The sequence below is a fragment of the Colletes gigas genome, unplaced genomic scaffold (genome assembly GCF_013123115.1).
Source record: "Colletes gigas isolate AHSC1104 unplaced genomic scaffold, ASM1312311v1 Colletes_gigas_Sc00007, whole genome shotgun sequence".
NCBI classification, from domain to species: domain Eukaryota; kingdom Metazoa; phylum Arthropoda; class Insecta; order Hymenoptera; family Colletidae; genus Colletes; species Colletes gigas.
This window is the reverse complement of record NW_025106636.1, coordinates 5,416,611-5,422,610: the sequence shown is the minus strand read 5'-3', so window position 1 is coordinate 5,422,610 and position 6,000 is coordinate 5,416,611.

Genomic DNA, 6,000 nt, shown 5'->3' with positions numbered 1-6,000 from the left:
CTAGATACGCCATGACAGCTTTGTGGGTACGCAAAGCCGTGATGCTTGGCTTTTGCGGCTACTAATGGAAGATGTTCTCTGAAAAAAGGAGGGTTTCGCGCAACACCTGCTCCATCTTCCACTTCAATCGCTTTGCTTAATTGGTTCGATGTTGGGCGAAGAGTTCTTAGAATTTTAATAAAGTTTTGCAGACAACCGTGATCCTTGATATTTAAGTAACTTTATCGCGGATCAATTAAAGGCAATAAGACATAAATTTTACTTTGGATTCTCACTCTCACGAACACCAGCGAAACATAAATATTTAAAAGAACTTGAAGTGGAAGAAAATGGCGTCAAAACGAAGACAACAAATTATTGAAAAATCTGACAATATTTAAAAGACAACAAATTGTAATTTCTCGCACGAAATTCAATGGAAATTTGACTTTTTCTGAAAGTTTTTAATGCAACATCAAAAGACAGAGTGTATACCATTTCTGTGACATTTTCGTATCGAGATACACGCGGTGTAGACAATTTTTCAACGTTTAAACGCGTTGGATCCCCTTGCTGTCCCATAATTTGTCTCCCTTTCGACATTTTACGGTCTTTTTTGTCGAAATCTGAGAAGAGAAATCGATATGACCTCGCGCCAAGTCCAATTAAATGGACGAGGTTCTCGGTAAGAAGCCGATGACCGCTGCAGGGATGGGATTCCCAGTACAGCGGGGTTAACCTTAGAAACGAATTCCTACTGTTCGACCACGGTCCCTCCTTACGTTCGCCTAATCGGAGGAAATAACCATACAATTTCTCCTCAGGTAGCCGGAAAATAAACTGGTAATGGTGGCAACGACTTACGAGAACCTTTCGACCATTGCGTTTAGTTATTGCTCTAAATCTCGATACTTACCAACGTTATTATATCGCCATTAGGAGTAATAACAAGAAAAGGCTTCCAAGTGAAACATTGACTTTTTGAAAAATTAAAATTAACGACGCTCTCGAGAACCATTAATTTTTTATGAGATATTCAATATTGGAGTACGACCACGAATTTGTTTATATCAGACAAACTAATAGAAAACTCATTACTGGACTCGAACAATATGAAAATTATTTCCTCATTTGTCAAAACTTTATTTCTATTTAGAATTTCTAGAGTGAAATTATAGAGTGATGGTTTCGGTTCGAGATTCGCCATTTTGAGTACGATCGCCGTACGAAAACGGTCGAATTTATCGGGAACGAGGAACGATGGATCATCATCGTCATCGTATTCATGCGAGAACGGATCGCGAGGTGCGCGAAAGGTGCGGTCAGCGGTTTAACGTGACACTAATGAGCAGAACGGCCAGTACCGCTGTAATTGGTTAGTTAGCACATTTATTTCATATGAAACGCCGAGTGAAAAATGCGAAGCGCGTGCGTCCTAATTGGCGGCCGTGCCATTCTCGGTGTGAATCGTGAATCGATCGATCCGCACGATATCGAACCGTTGCCTCGCTGGTGACCGAATAACGTTGCCCTTAACCTTTTCAGACGTGCAATACACAGCACTGTACGTAGAATTTAAGATTATTTTTCAGTACGAAATGAAGAAACTGACCCTGACCCCCCCAAAAAAGCTCAAACGTTCCTGCAAACTGTTACTCGTTTTAGCTTGTGATTTATAGTTTTGTTTACCAACAATTGTGCAGAAAGACACGGATAACAACAGGAAATGACTCTCTCCGTAGCATGACTGATTATTTCAATTACTGCCAACTTTCTCTGTAAACGAAAGTCATGTCAGTCTTATTTTTGCTCGAGTAGCTCATGGTGAAAAGTTGATTAATAACCCGTAGATTAATTTAGAGATTTAACGACAGGTAGACTTTCTAGACAGTATGTTGATAAACATATGGCTGTTTTTCCCCTGGCAGCGATAGAATTTATTGATCCAGCTGGATCGTTTTCCGCAACGAGCTAAATCATAAACCCAAAGCCAGTATTAATACCTGTCTCTGGCTAACGTTCTTATTAACGGTACACGATGATCTTATCCGCACCGAATCACTGCAATCTCAATTTCTATTTTCATTGGTCATGTCAAAAATCACAATTCTAAATAATCTATAATAACTTGACAAAAGAATATTCGCGTTTACGAAGGTCAAAATATAAATTAAAAATGTAAGGTTGCCTACCGAAGTAGCGTAATACTTGTATAGAGATGAAACGAGCCAAAGCATGATCCCCGAGTACTATAAGAACGTAACATCAAGTATAAGACGCGTCCACGGATAAAAACTATGTACAACATGGCAAATGTGTAAAACCATTTACAGAGTTTTATCGTGAAAAACAAACATTCCACGGTCTGTATGCCTGTGAACGTTTAAGGAAGTTCCTCTTTTTCTAAATGCGGAGAAACGCGTGATGAGAGGGTAACATTGAACACTGTTGGTAAACGCGAGAGAAATTGAATCAAATCATAAGTCGTAAAGAGCAACGAAGTTCACAGCCTCTGTTTAACCCGCTAAAACTATCTATTGGAATGTTTCTAATACTCTCAATAATTCTAGTCCTCACGAAACTCTTGAGCAATGCACTGCTACTAATTTTACTGCTTCTAATACTTCCAGTTCTTCCGAACACTCACAGACCTCCTAATGCTTTTAACTCTCATACTTCTTCCAACAATTCTAACTTTCATAACACTCCTGGTATTCTATTCCTAGTACTCCTAATACTCTTGGACATTATATTTTCGTTAAAGAATTTTTTTCTCAAAAGTGGGTAGGAATTCTGGGGTATATCTATTGACCAAAAATGATTGTAATTGACCCCCTAAACTGAAAATAATTTTTTCAAAACGATTGGAAATTTTTTTTTTCGTGGAAAAATTTAGGCACCTACTCGAATTTTTTTCTCAAAAATGGGTAGGAATTCTGGGGTATGTCTATTGACTAAAAATGATTGTAATTGACCCCTGCAACTGAAAATAATTTTTTCAGAACGATTTGAAATTTTTTAATTTTGTCGTAAAATTTCACATCTCCTCGAATTTTTTTCTCGAAATTGCGCAGGATTTCGAGAATATGTCTACTGACCAAACATGATTGTAATTGACCCCCACTGCTAAAAATAATTTTTTTAGAACGATTTGAAATTTTTTTTTTCGATGAAAAATTTAGGCACCTACTCGAATTTTTTTCTCAAAAGTGGGTAGGAATTCTGGGGTATGTCTATTGACAAAAAATGATTGTAATGGACCCTCGCAAATGAAAATAATTTTTTTAGAACGATTTGAAATTTTTTAATTTTGTCGAAAAATTTAGGCACCTACTCGAATTTTTTTCTCAAAAGTGAGTAGGATTTCTGGGGTATGTCTATCGACCAAAAATGATTGTAATTGACCCCTGCAACTGAAAATAATTTTTTTAGAACGATTTGAAATTTTTTAATTTTGTCGAAAAATTTCTGCACCAAGCCCCTGTCGATCGGGGTAAATATGCCATTTATTCGTAACTCTATTGTACTGCTAATACTTCTGATACACGAAAGAGGTGGAACAAATTTTTTGAAAACGATTATTTTCCCTATAGATCAAAATTTCACGTTACACGAAGCTCCGAGACTATCGTTGCTATCTCGACACATAATTTATGGTCGAAAAGACTGATTTCGTTCGCATTCTGAACGTCGCTCAGAGCGATTCTTTAGTGCTCGCGGTGCAACTGTACCGCTCGCGGCTGAAGAGACAAACGCGTGAAATAATTGTTGCACTCTATTACGATTCCTCGTCCCTGACCTTGGGGCCCCGTAAAAGTCCTTAATCGCGCATTCTGCATCTTCATACCACTTTCCATCGTCCCTTGCGCCGATTCTCTTTCCCTCCCCCCTCCCACCATCACCACCACCGCCACTCGATCGCGGCCAGGCGTCCAGGCGTGCTTTGTCTTCAGAGAGAAACACCGATGCCGCCACACCCTTGGCTCACCGGGTAATAATAATTGTTTGCGCGCTTACATCTAAAATGGCGTCCTTGTCCTTGCAAGGCTGCGCTCGCGCCGCGGCGGCTACGCTTCTTTCCGACGATCCGGCAGCCAGCTTACCGTGGGAAGATCGTCGTTGCGCGATCTCGATGGACCCACCGGCTCGCCTTGACTGATCCTTTCCACAGATTAGTACGCTATCTCGCGTACCTACTAAACGCGACCGCGGTAAATATAGAATTAAATGGACCGTGACATCGCTACCGACGGTATTAATAAACTCGACGTTTCACGTATCCTTGCTTACGCGTGCAGCGACCTTCCATCCGTTCCTAGGATCAACGGATTCCCCGGAATCTAGAATTCGGATTCGTTCGGTCGCGCAAACGTTGCAATCACTTTAGAAATCGAACCACTAAACCGAATCTCCGGTACTAGGAGGCCATTTTGTTTTTTTGGCAATTGGAATCTACGTGACCTAAACTTCGTCGTAGTATTTATTCTTGTAACTTTGTAGAGAATAAGTCCTGTACTGATTTATTTTCTATGGAACTTTCTGCGACGCCATCTTGCTTTTGAGCATTAGTATTTAATTATGTAGATTTATTTTCTATAGCATCCTTGAGAGCTCATTGTTTAGTTTTAGCACGTCGGTTGCCGGACCAAATCTGTGCAACTTTCTACGACGCCATCTTGCTTTTGAGCAATTGCAAACTGCATAACCTATACTTTATAGCGCGATACCTAACTTGGGATACGTTGTAGTTTACCATTCATAGCGCTAAACCGATATTTAATCGTTGCTTGGATGTTAATGGGCTAAATAGTTTATTAATATGTATTTTTAAAAAAATAACACGCACGACGCGACTCCTTTCGAGACACAACGACCACGATAGGGGTCTCAATGGTACCGATTTCTTATGCATGCCCAAGGAATCTTGTCCAACAAGCCATAAAGAAATATAACGGTCAAATAAATGCTACTATAATGCATTGCGAAGCTACGGGAGTCCAGCGACTTTGTACTCATAAATGTTTATCAAGATGAGCTGTGCTGGTTTTGCCTGGCCCATTAGCAGCGCCGTTCCAATGCTTTGAATATCGCGATGGCTCGCCGAGCGACGTAATTTTCTATAAGAACGAACCGTTCGAACGAACTTCCCCGTAAAATATTCTAAAAATCACGAGTACCATTGATTCGAAGACTGTCCCTGAAGCGTCTCGCGTTTCACGGTGTGGCAAGAAACGCGATTTCCACGCCGTTGTTACGCGCCGTGACATACGCAATCAACGAACAAAAGAGTGTGATTCTCGCGAATAAAGAAAAAAAAAGCGTCGCGAAAGAATCGTGCGAACTCGTATCACTCCCAACTGTGACGCAACCGAGAACGCCCGTTGTTCTCGCGGTGGATTCTGATCGACAATGAAACTCAAGGTCGTTCCACTTTCCAAGCTTCCCAGGTACCATTGTCGTTCCTTCGTGATTTTTATTATCTGGTGGCGTGCATCGCGAATCGAAAATAGGGGTATAGCGAATGAAACGATACAATTAAATATACATTTAGCGAAATGGGCCATGTACCATTTCCCTTTAGTGTCGGAGATAACTGTATAAGGGAAGGCGACGCGAGGACGGGTTTCACAGGCGCCATAAAGTTTTACTTTGGATCATCTTTTAGAAGGATCCTGTTTCTCTTTGTGCATTTGTTGCCGGGGGCTACTTTTTAAGGCGTTAAATTATCCCTGAAATCGTCCCCGTAAGACTTTCAAAAAATGAAAATTTGTTTACCAAATGGTATCTGTGCTATAAATAAATATTGTCTAGGTAAAATAGGGTACCCTTGCAATTATTGTTTTACAGCAGTTGATTTTTTTGCTGTATGATTAGCACAACCAACTGCATCATTTGTCTGTGACTTTGAATTTATGATTTTAGACGACTGGTGAGAGGTTGGTAATTGGTTATAATAATTTGCTAAGATTCGGGTAAAATCTCCTTCTGTTTGGGGCGTCGAGCAACGCAAAAACCGCGAAT